This window comes from Heliangelus exortis, chromosome 1 (genome assembly GCF_036169615.1).
Source record: "Heliangelus exortis chromosome 1, bHelExo1.hap1, whole genome shotgun sequence".
NCBI lineage: Eukaryota > Metazoa > Chordata > Aves > Apodiformes > Trochilidae > Heliangelus > Heliangelus exortis.
Genome location: NC_092422.1, coordinates 106,233,674 through 106,246,996, shown reverse-complemented (window position 1 = coordinate 106,246,996; position 13,323 = coordinate 106,233,674).

Genomic DNA, 13,323 nt, shown 5'->3' with positions numbered 1-13,323 from the left:
TTTCAGATCCCAGAGCAGTTCTCTACCACTTCTGCTAATTGAATAACTTGTAGCAGAAGTAGGCTGTTATCTTTTTCATACACCTGTCACAAAAGGCAGAATATAATTTATTCTATGGAAATAAAGTTTCTGCTGCCTATAATATCTCGGGAATCCAGAGGCTTAGAATATTTTGGCCATTTTTAAGAATTGAAGAGGAAAGCATTGTGTAATACTATTTCTCTGGCTCCTTTCTGGCACCTTCTGCCTACTCTGTCTTTTATCCTTGCACATCATTGTCTGCCATGGTCCCCTGCACAGTTAGTGTGTAATTTGGTTTCATCATCTTCTGTCTCACTTTCCTTGAGCCATGTTATCACTCCTCCTTTGTTCAAATCACCCTGTTTCTCATCCCTGCCATTCTCTTTCTGCTCAGCAAGGTCAGGATTCTACAGACACTAATACCAATCTCACATGCAAGTTATTACATGCAATCTGTATTTAATTACACTCCCCCCCTCTTTCACTCCACACATTATTTCTACAATACAGTCAGTACTGTTATCTATTTTTCTACATTTTTTAAAATCTCTTCCTAAAGCATCATCACATCTTTTCTAAATGAGCTATTTCCAAAATTAACTACAATACCCGCAAGACAAATTTGATATTGTAAAAGTGCTTTCCACCTTTTCCATGTATTTCTCAACATTAGCAACACAATTCTCTGGGCTTCTCTTAGCTGCAAAGAGTTGAATATCAACATCATCATACATGTACACTCTCATCTACAGCAAAAGATGAAGTATCTTCAGATTGTTGCCAGTATCACAAGACAGTCACACATCTCAAGGCAGCAGCAAAAGACATTTGGTCTTTTGAGATAATAGCAACAATCATAACAGTAATAACATCCAACAACAACAAGAATAAATAATTTGTGCAATAGGCTATTCTTCAAAGCCTGCTGGAAAAAAATGGAGGATTTTCAAAGGATTGGAAGTGTTTTGGCTTTGGTTGCGTTATTATTTCATTCCTTGCACGTACTTTGACTTAAAAACAAATATTTGCCTAACAAAACAAAGGGAAGACAGAGTCAGTCATACAGGACCTTCTACCATTTAATCTCAAAGTTGTTAACAATATGTGCTGCTTAGATCAGAAACATGGGACTGTTCTTGGATGTGATCAAGAACGGCGAGCACTTGTCCAACTTCACATCTGATAAAACTATCAACTAAAGAGAAAAATATTAACTATAATTTTTAAAAGTTTTGCTTAGATTAAAGTATTAAAACGAAAAATGTACCTGCTGTTTTGAAAATATTCTAAAGGCTTCATGAACTAAGATGACACAGGGTGCAGTAAATGTTGCAAAAAAAATTTGAATCACTGGGAACAGAAGAAACTTTGCTTTTAACCTATCTTCCTACACTTCATTCAGCTGTATTATGAAAACAAATTGTATTCCCTCATGTGAATTAGCCTTGCCCATCCAAAGTTTCAAATCTACATAACTTAATCTATACACTAATGCACTCCTAATTTTCTGGGGTAGTCAACCACACAAAACAATAATGCAGGTCATTAAAAGAAGTGGAAGATCTAAACAAAGACGTAACAATTAATACTGCGCAAGCAATAGCTCTACCACAAACCTACGAAAAAATATTTGTAGCATTGTTTTTCTAAGCAGGGTGTAATTTAATAGTTAATTCTTCTAAAAATGTCTTTTACAACTGTTTTAAAGAAACAGTCCCTGTATCTGTCTGTCCAACATTCAATTTTTTTCCGGTTCTATTGCCTTTACTCAGAATTCAGGCAGATTATCCAATCCATCATTTAGCCTTGCTCATTCCTGCTTAATGTCTGTGAAGTTAATGCCCTGGGGTGCTTTATTTGTCCTCTAGGACAGAGTTTCATTACAATATCCCACATTGTTAAGCAGCTGGGATAGGGAGACTTCATCTAGAGCTTTACAGAAAAAAATAGTGCATTTCAGTCTAGATTTTGCTCAAGTTCCATGCTGAAGAGTAAATTTAGAAATGATTTAACACTCTTTGTGCTCAGTTTTACAGTGCTATCTGCTCAGCTGTTTTTAACGTTTGTATCTATATATATAAAGCCATTTCAAATGGGAGTAGTCATTAGCAGGACTGTGAAAAGCAATGCATTCAAGAAACTCACTTCAAGCTAGGCTTTATATTTTAAATATAGTAAGTTAATAATACCTGTAAAAATCAGTTTCATAGTAAAATGAAACATATTTAATTATCACCTATTTTCCTACACAGCATTGGAAACTCAAAAGACAGTGTTTTAGTTTCTCAAGTATTTATTAAAAATTTTGGGGAAAACCTGACTGGTGATCTGAGCATAGGGTGCTGGTGTCTGTCTGCTCATGGAGCAATCACCAAAGAGACTACAGGGATCAAGTGACTTATTGCCACAATCGGATTAATCAGACAGCTTTGGATGAACAAAATTCTGCTGGAATTCCTTTTTCCTCTAAAATTCAAAGATTGCTTCCCACCAAAGACTTCTATGTTCACTGTTCTAAATTAACTTTGCTGTCAATATAATACATACTTTGAAGTGAAGGAGTCAGAGCCAAAAGAAAGAGCAACAACCCAGGACTGCATATTGAGTAGTTGGTGTGGGGTGAAGATGCTTCTTTCCAGCATATGCACCTGAAGAGACTTTTAAGTCACACATTATATTAAAGTCCCATCTGACCACGAAACTGAGAAACCCTGAACCTGGACTGCTTCAAAACTTCCTAAAATGCTAATAATTTAATTACAGAGCTGTCAATTTTACCTCTAGTGAGACAATTAGTTCCTTGACACAGTGCATATGTAGTGTGCCATATTCAGAAGAATATGTGGAATTTAAGGAAGTACCAATAGAAAATACTAGGTTAATGACATCCAGCTCTTACCACTACTGGTAACATAAGTAATCTTCACCTAAAGTAAAACAAATGCACTGCATGTGATTGACACCAAGGCAGGCATTCTCTGATTGTATGAGTTACCATTTTTCCCAAAACTAGTGCCAAGGCCACAATCCCACCGTGTGCTTTCAATCTAAGAAGCATCAACAAAATAGCATCTAGATTTGCTTTTTGACTTCTATAAACTGCTGTCACTGGCTTCCCTGTTAATAGGAAGGTGCAATTAGCACAGAAATAAATATTGGTCTCTTCTCACCCACCTTCATACAATTTCACAAACAGAAATAGAATATGAATAGAAAATTTGTCTGTGAGATCGCCTGTATAATATGAATGGCATCAGTAAGTTGTTGTTTGTTTTTTTTAATGGGAGGCCATGAGTTAACATTTTACAATGCTATGTGAACAAGATCACTGACATATCTGAAGGTCAACAGCAAGAGGGTAGCTTAAAGCTACTGCTAAATTACAGAGAAAAGAATCATCCAGAAGAGTTGCACTACATATAAAATGTAATTTTATTCTTAACATAAAATGTTGTTTTGACTAATTTTTAACACTGTAGAATACACAATACAAAAATGTCAGGAATTTTCCAGTTACAAGCTAAAATACCAGGACCTGAAGCCCTTCCACTCCAGGCTTTTTTTTTAACACTTTGGTGGCTGTTTTACACAAATGTGTTGATTCATCATTCCTGGCCACTCTGTAATATTTGTACTGGCTGAAAAGCAGAGAATTGTCTACCTCTGGTAATCAAGGTTCCTTCTTTCTGGTAAGGAGTTCTAGGTAACTCATGAAATGTTAACTCCAGCAAAAGAATGAAACTATTTTCTTTTTTATTGCATTGCTTTGAGGCTGTCACGGTCTAGAAAGTACCATTAAGGCATTCATGTGACTCAGCAGCCAAGAATCTGAATTGTTTTGTTTCCATTCCCTCAAGCTTGATGCATGTCCCAGATATTTATAGAGGTAGAAAATATTCTTAATGAAGCACAAGATCAGTTTCATCAATACAGGATTTCCAACACAAGTCGATTGCGCCAATGCATTTTAAATACGTAAGATAAAGTATGTTTCCTTTAAAAAATTTTCCAGTGAGTCCTTTTTTTTTTGCTTCAGGATATTTTCTTCAGTCATTCAAGTGTGGTACCTTCTAACTATTTTGTATAGCATTCCTATTTCTGATCTGCGTTTTAAAAAAATGTTCAAATAATTACCAATATTGTCAAAACAGATGCATTGAAATGCATAACCAAAACAGGGAACAAAATCCCTAGATATAAACAAAATATTTCATTTTTAAAGATAAATCAATCTGGTGCATAGTCATGACTTTAATGGGTTTTAACTGTTACTTTTTTCTAGTTTATTCAGATAATCCAAGAATCTCCTGTTAGTATACTAAATTTCATATGTGCAATATACTTTTAATTAAATTAATTTTTGCAGCAGGTGAAGTGTTTGAAATAATTGAATAGTGAAAATATAAATAATTTCTAAATTTTGAACATACTTGTCTACATGTTGAACTATAAACATTTCAATTATTTCAGTATCCAAGATGAGGAAAATTTACCTTGAACTCAAAACACCTTCAGAATTGTGTTTTCAGGTCTGTATACTGAAAGATACGATCTACTAAAAAAGTAAGTCTTCATATTTAGTGATCACTCCCAATTTACTGGGATTGTAACCATGCTTTGAAATTTGACCAAGAAACCAACAAGAATTTGTGAAAACAACCACTGTGAAAAGTGGTTCTGATAAAAATCATGATTTGTGAGGCTCTAGTAATACTATCTTGTCTAAAGATGCCCACTGATAGGCAGCTCTTCAAATGGACAAAATACTTGACAGTTCCCAAGAAGTAACTCAACTTTGATTTAGGGAGAAAGTTTGTAAGGTTGATGTAACTGAATGGGAGCATGATTACAGAAAAACTGATATTTGCAATCCCCTGTTGAACTTGACATGGCTCAAGCAACATGATAAAACAAGTTCTCACTTGCTTCCCTCTTGTCTGAGGCTTAATGAATGTTTTAGTCTGTATATTTCTACATGGAAAACAACTTTTCCTTCTAGCTAAAATCTTTTAGACTTCAAAAGCAAGCCAAGCTGGAGAGTTAAAATAAATAAATAAATAAATAATCACAAAAAAAAAAATTACATTTAAAATGCATTGGAATATTTTTTTTTCATTCCTACTGAACAAACTAAAAAAAAAAAAAAAAGGGGGGAGGGGGTGTCAGAAATTGTCAGCCTATGTCAGAAAAACAAAGCAAATCTAGAAAATACCATATTTAATCTAGAATTTTAGAATTAATTTACCACAAAACTTCCAAACTTTTGTATGAGGACACCTGTCAAAAGGTATTCCAACAGCATATTCCAACAGCAAACTACATTTTAATGTAAGAAACTGAAATTTTTTGTCAATTTTGCCAAAAAGAAGTCCCTACTGTTTTGTGAGATCTGTACCTTGGCCAGAAAGAACTGTCAAAAATATTTCCAGTCGAGGTTTTTTTTGCACTGACTGGTCTCTGGTCCTTGTGTGATGAATTCCTGGGTCTCAGCTGTATTCAGGGTGACAATCAGACATCCCACCATCGTGGTCAGGCAAGTTGTCTGGCAGTCTCTCAGAAGAAATAGTGAATGAGCCTTGCATTTAAGCAAGCTTTATTCAGGGAAGATTTTCTGTAAAATGGGTTCAATGAGGCAAAATTTAACAGTAAAGATGGTGCCACTGTTGGTTGCCTTCATGTGTGTGTGCATTTCAGCAGGTATCTCCTAGACTCTACGACTACAGATATATCTTTTTCCTCAAAAAATAAAATCAAGTTTAAAAAGCACATAATTGAGCTACATAGTTACATACCAACATCCAGGTCTTCAGTCTATGTTAAGTCAAAGTTTTGGTCTTAATAATGTATTCTTGCAGGATTTCACTGAAAATACAATTTCCAAACAGCACTGGAAAAAGAAATAATGTGGTGACATGCAAAATAAAATGTTGCTTGTTCCCTTCTGAGTCCTTTCACTCATCTCCTTTGTTCAAGTTCCTTCAGTACCTGTTAATTAATTGCTGTGATTGAGGTCAAGTTTGAAGATGATATGAGGTTAATTTTAGACTCTCTAGAGTGCAGACTAAGAAACTCATTACTGCTACTGACACTTGAGTGTCAAGTTAGGTAGACCTATAATATCTCAGCCTCTCAACGATACTGACCTTTCTGTAAAGAAGTACTGCCATGCCCTGTGTCAGAGAGGCTGCTACTAGTAGTTTTTAATTTCCTTGAGTCTGTTGCCAGACTATAAATTACAAGTGAAAGCTCAGGGTTTCTAATTAGTCTGATGTTCTCCAAGGAGGTTAGGGAATGTAATGTAGCAACACATGTAAGTAACCATCACCACAAGTGCTTTTTAGCAGAATATCAATTTAAAAGAAAATAAAAAGAAAAATTGCTCTGTGCTAATTCTGAGCTTACTACCTATAGACTTCCTAGAAATTACATTATAAGCCTGTTGCCCAGCAAGAATCACACTGATTGTAAGGTAAGTTTACACTTAGTAACTCTATTACAAGGAAAGTATATACTTCATTTATAATCTGTGTTTGTATTACAAACATTTCATAGCAAATCTGAAATGATTACACACTACATCCACTACTTACAAGGTTACAGTAAGAGCAACCACTTCTGGTATCTTCCATACCCAAGTTAGAAGGCAAATGGAAACTACCCAGGGCACTGCTCTGTGACTAAAGCTTGTTGACTCCCTTGAAAATCACAGCCCATTCCAAAGCTGCGTTCCTTAAAACTTTGTCTTTATTTCCTCTAGGGGAAATAGAGGAATGAACTGAACTACAAAGAGGGAAGAATCAAGTACCTAAGTGAAAACCAGACAGTCTTATCCAGTTGTAACTGTGGTTGAAGTACCTGAAGTAGTCCAGCAGAAACTCCTCAGGTGTGGGAAACTATTCAGCTACCTTCAGCTCAGCTCCCTGGTACTACAGTGAAATCACTGTGTAACACTGAGTCCCACGGTGAAAGCCTTTTGCATGTATTTATATAATGGGCAGTAATACCAACAGCTGTAGAGCAGACAAACCTTAACTTAATTTTAAAAATTAAATCTATTTGGATTTTAGCCAGTTATTTCTACTAGGTCTTTTAGGCACTGCTTTGGTCTGGGCTACAAGTGCTTCAGAAACATAGGCAGTCTCTTGTCTGAAAACCTATGTGGCTATATATAAAGGGATATAAAGCATTATTAAAAGACAATTATAAGAGAAAAAAATGGTGACAATGCAAACTGCAGTTCAGGCTCTGCTCCTGACAGATATTTCAGTATAGTGCATTTGTGAGTCACGTATTCTGTGGCTTGTAGAAAGCTTCTCTTTTGATAAGAATTTTCACTAGTCCCTAAAACAACCAGTGACATTGTTTAACCTGGATTTTTTATCCCTCTGATTTTTTTCCAACTCCAAGGGTATACATGCAGCCCTACTGTATTTTCCCACAAAGTCATCTGAAACCACAGAACTTTAATCCCATAAACTTCCTGTAGGCAGGCTCAGCAAAATACAAAAAAACCAAACCAAAACAAAAACATGTTCAACATGGAGTATGTTTTATTCTCACTGAAAAGACACTTGATACTAGCAGTATAACTGAAGTCAAGAAAATCCTTGGATACTTTGCTAAATAGGCGAGTTTCTTCAATAACTGTAGACTACAGCCATGAACAACATAATAATGGCAAATAATTAAGACTATACATTATGAATAAGTTTCTTTAACACTAGGCTATGCACAGAGAATGAGTACTCATCTGGTCAGAGTACATTCAAGGGTAAAAGTAAGCTTGATTCCAGAGAGTGTGAATAGCAGACTTAAAATATAAACTATCCCAGGCTCCTCTAGATTTTTTTCCTTTCTTTGCTTTTTCAAAAGGAATTTAATTCATAAGACCACGTTTCAACAATTTTTGAGGCTATATTGAAAATTAAGTAAATTAATTATTTCATCAGTGCTTGTACATTTGACACTGCTTTCCCATATGATGGGCTGGTTACACAAGTTCTTCTTAAGATTATGAGTGCCAGGACCAAAGCAGTCTTTGAGCTTGCTGCCTTTTAAATTTCTCCCTTCTGTGATATGCTAGGATATTTATTTTGAAGTCACTGCAATTATAGTTTTCTTGAGCTACACTGGTTTGATATCAAGTCAATTAAAAAAAAAAAAAAAAAAAAAAGAGAACAGTATAGAAAGCCAGTCTGAAATGTCTGATTGAAAGGCACTGTAATAAAATGCAAGTTTTACATACATACTGTATACATAACTTAAGCAATAAAAACATTGAGGAATAATTAATTTTAGACCAAGCTGGAATATGCTATTAAGCCTACATTGCACCTTCATGACTAGGTTTATTTTGAACATTTACCTTAGCTACAAAAAAAGGAGCTACAAATGTTTATAAAACAAACATAGAATGATATTTAAAATCTTGACAATCACATTTTTTTACCTTGAATTTTCATGTTTAGAGGTCTCCTGTATTTTCCTTTTTAATTGTGCATATATTAAAGAGAAAATATAAACAGAGGATGCTTAAGAGGGAACGAAGCAAGTAACGCAGGCCATCCTAAAATAGAGCTTCAGCATCATTAAGATCCTTCAACATCACTTAGAATTTCATTGTACTACATGACTTCACTGCATGGAAAAATACAATCCTAGATGCTCATGACATTTTCTGGAGAAAAAGAAGTTCTTGAAACAGTCTTCCTCACTATGCAAGATTTATTTCTAAAGGGATAAATTTGCTTGTTGTGCAGAATATCAGAAGCTTGTGTTTTGTTTTTTTTTAATACTGCCTTAAACTGGCTTCAAACATATGTCTTTGTATTTAAATCGATATATTTTTTCTTAATATTTGTCTGCCTCAGTGAGGCCTTGCATTACAGGGGACTCAAACTTAATTTCATTAGCAAGAGGAAAATAGACTGGGTACCTCTGGGTACTGGTTTAGCTACACCTACAATAGAATTGGTAGAAATAAAGATAATTTACTACTACTGATAATAAAAGAAGTGGAAATTAAACATGATTTTGGCAGTCTGACTCATATCAGCAACACAGGCACAAGAAAATTAGGCTCCTTTTTTGAAGAACTGATTCTTTAGTAAACAGATATAGAGAAATTATTTATGATTAATACAGTAGTGGTTATCCACTCTATTAATAGTTCCATTATTTTATTTATACTACATATACACACCGTAGTGGGGACAGCAAGAGGCATTTGCCACTAGAAAATCAAAATATGGAAGGATTCAATATTTAAAAATTAAAATTATTTTAAGTAACCTTTATCTACCTCCCCAGCAGGTGAATCTGAAGGAAGCTGTAAATCTGAGATGCAAGGAAACGAGGCAAAGATATTCTCTAATGCCATCTCAACTGAATTTACAGAAAAACTGCCACATCACTGCATCATTATTCCTCATCTTGTCCATTTATTAATGTGACACAGAGGCAGGGCATTCACAGTTGCAGGCATGACAAAGAGTTTAACAGCTTTACTTCTATTGTGAAGGAAACAAACAATAATTCTTCCAGAGTTAATCCATTAGGACACTGCTTCCCTACTCCCAGTGCTGCTTTTCTTCTCTGCCCACTCAAGACCTGCTCTGCTGACTGGTTTTGCATTTGCAGTGTGGTTAGGGGCAGCTGTGTGGGTTTTGAAGTAAATTCCTTGATTGCTTTCACTAATCACATATTGCTTCAGTTCATCAGGCAGTTCTGGAGTGTGCTACCCGATAAGCAACAAATGTACTCCAGCTCCAGGAGGGGATGCAGGGCTCTGAACAAATTCCTCATCTTTTAGACAGCGTAAGCAGTTCTGGTGGGGGATGTCTGGTCCAGGAAAGCAGACTAAACTTACCCTAAAGCAAACTTCCTAAATTGCATGTGGAAGCATTTTAGGGGTCTCAGCACAAATCACCTTAACCTACTGACCTTTCTCTGCAGCATTTAAATAACTGTTAACATGGACAGACATTATGGCATAGAATTGCTACCAGAAACCCTTTAAAGGAATCATAAAGTTCACTTTCTCCTGAAAGTCTCACCTGAGTGACAAAAAACCAAAAATAGCAGAGGTATCATTCGGTTTACTGCCTTGCAACACATAGAACAGGTTTTGTTAAAGCATGTTTAGAGCCATATTACACAACCTCTATTTATTTGCAAAAGCAAATTTTATCCCTGAAACTGTCAGGTAAATCCCACAGAAGATTCACCTGAACAGGATTACTTTTATGAGTTAAATGACTTGAGCTTACTATAACTAGCATTCCTCAAGATTATATTTTCATTACATTACATTTTAAAATGTTAGCAGCAGTACTCCTACAAGCATTTGCACAGTCAGGAGAACCAAGATGGTTCCCATTGGTTTTCATTTCAAAAGTGATTATTCTGCATCTTTACTGCAAATTGCTGCTTTCAAACAACAAAGTTGAATATTTGCACTTCTTCTGAAGTGCAGTTGGGAAAACAGAATTGGAAACAGACTGTTCACAGCTGATCCTTTTCATCACCACTTTAAGGTGCAACTGAAAGCAAAGGAGACTGACTCTGTGATCTAAAGTTCTGAGGAAATATGAAAAATATGAAGCTGAATCCTGTATACTGACCAATTCACTATTACTTTTTTCAGGAAAGCCATAGGTAAGCAGTCGCTAGCTCTGCACCTGCTTTACAGCAGCTACAGAGCTCTCTTCTGCTTTCAGTACTGCCTGCCACCCCAGAGACATCCCCATCCACAACAAGCAGTAAGATAACAGACCAAAGTATAGTTTTGAGAGTTTCTTCATTTCTAGTTTCAACATCATAATCTCCAATAGCAGAGATAACTATTTTTCACTGGAAAAAGTCAGGAAGCTTACTGTGAGCACAGTTAATTTTTCTTGTAACAGGAGTTTATTCCCAGTCAGTCTCTTTACCTGGGATACTTTCCTGTTTGCTGATAGTTGCTGAGGTTGAACTGATGCTGCTACCAAAATGATTCATCTAGCCCTCAGCCTGCTCTCTGACACAGGGGTCACTAAAGAAGGCTGCAAACCAGAAACACTATCCTGCCATGGATCCCATAGGATGGATGTCTCTGCCTGAGGGTACTTACTGCCCTAAGGAAATTTGAAATGTAGAGTTGGCAGCATCTGAATCTTAGAAGAAACCAGAGACTCTTTTTAATACATTAAAATGGTCCTTTAATCTGTTCCTGTTCAGGACACTTCAGCACTTCACAGGTAAGTGACTAATATTTTTTATTAACTATTTTGCATATTGCCTTAAATATGTTAAGATTGGCAATGCATCTACACAACAATTGGGGTTTTTTTAGCAACACTAAACCAAAGAAATCACCCCAAATAGAAAAGTCTATATTTCATATCTGAAAGCCTGTAAAACTACTAATCTACATTTGTAATTTGGTAGACACTCCAAAGAGCTGTGCTCCAACATTAAAAAGTCTATCAGGATTTGAGGCAATGAGAATTTCAACAAAAATAGCAGAGGTTTACAAAAAAGCATAGCAAAAACATTGAGTGGCCCCAGTCCAGTCATGCAGAAGTACAGTGTAAGGAGAAACCTGCCAGGGTATAAGAAGAATATACCTGTTTGGCACAGGTTGCCCAGAGAGGCTGTGGGGTTTCCATCCTTGGAAATGCTCACAAAAGCTGTGGGGACATGGTCCTGGCCAACAAGCTCTGGATGACACAGCCTGAGCAGGGTGTTGTACCAGATGACGTCCAGAGGTGGTGGAGACCTTAGTTTTGAGATATGCATATATGGAGACTATAGACTATTACTGGGTTACAAATTACTTCCACTGACTTTATTATTACAAGTATTCTTGGTAAACACTTCTTTCACTTGTTGAATGTTTTCAACAGAATTTCAAGACAAGAAAACACCCTAGCAGAGGGAGGATCTAACACCACACCAGAATTCAGCATTACAACTATATGGAGAGTGGTGGTGAAAACTGGATGTAGAAGAAAACCAGAACTTTAGCACATTAAATGATAACGGCTGCCCAAAAGTCATTACTTTTTCTTCAGGACAATCATTACAGTATCTATTGCAACAGATAATAGTCTAAGATAAGAGAGGCCAAACTATGCTAATAGTTTGCCATCAGTTAGGAAGCAAAGGCAACAGAAAACAGGTGTTCAGACTGCAATTTAAAAAAAACCACAACAATAAAACCCAAAACAAAAACACCAAACAAACAACAACAAAAAAAACCCCACAATCAAGCAAATCAAAAAGACCACCACCAAAAACCTAACCAAACAATGAAACCAAACTCAAATTCAGGTAATTTTGAGCATTATTTTCTGTCTGTGTAGCACAGTCTGATTTTCAGATCCTGCATTGAAAGTAACTACTGATTTCGGAATGCTGCAGAGGAGCTACCATGGTATGTTTTTATACTTAGGTACTGCTTTAGCTTTCCAAAAAGAAATGGCTTATAATCAAAACTGAGAGAAGCACTTTCCTAAAACTGTGATATTTAGGAACATTAGAGAATGTGATCATTAACTAGCAATATTTCTATTGAATGTGTATATTCTTTTCTTGCTTTTACAAGAAGTTTGTAATCTTTCTGCTGTTTTTTTAATCATTTTATAAGTCCAGAAATATTTTTCTTTGATGTTAATATAAGCCTATAAGAGTAGAAAAGATGGTTTTAATACTTCCATATTAAGTGCTCTTTTGCTGTACATTTCCTTGGAATCATTAATTTTTGGTCACCTTCTCTCCATTACATTCTTCCTAGGGTACAAAGGGTTCACTGATGGATGACAAAAACGATTAGAGGCATGAGAAGACTTCACCCATATGAAATGAGCATGCTAGGATTGAGATGTTTATAGATGAGGCAAATAAGAGAGGACACTAAAACTACAGAGTAATGAATCTGATAAAAGAGACAGAGTGATAATGCTTCTGCTTTCATGTCTCAGAGGAAGAACGGTTACTTCAATGGCACCAAAAGGCAACAAATTGAACTGATAAAGGACTAGTTTTTTCCTCCCTTAACCAACAAGTAAGAAGATAAAATTTTACTCAATTAAGGCATGTGAAATGTCCTATAAGAAGCTGAAAATGAAAAAAACACAAACCTTTGGAAGTAATAGCTCAGAAAAAATATATTCTTCATCGAACGAATTTAAAATCTTGCTTCTATTTTGTAAAAGAAAGCATGATTTTCATAGAATAGTAGAATCACAGAACTGTTTGGGTTGGAGTGGGCCTTAAAGATCATCTAGTTCTGAAAGATAAAATAATTTAAAACTGAGCATG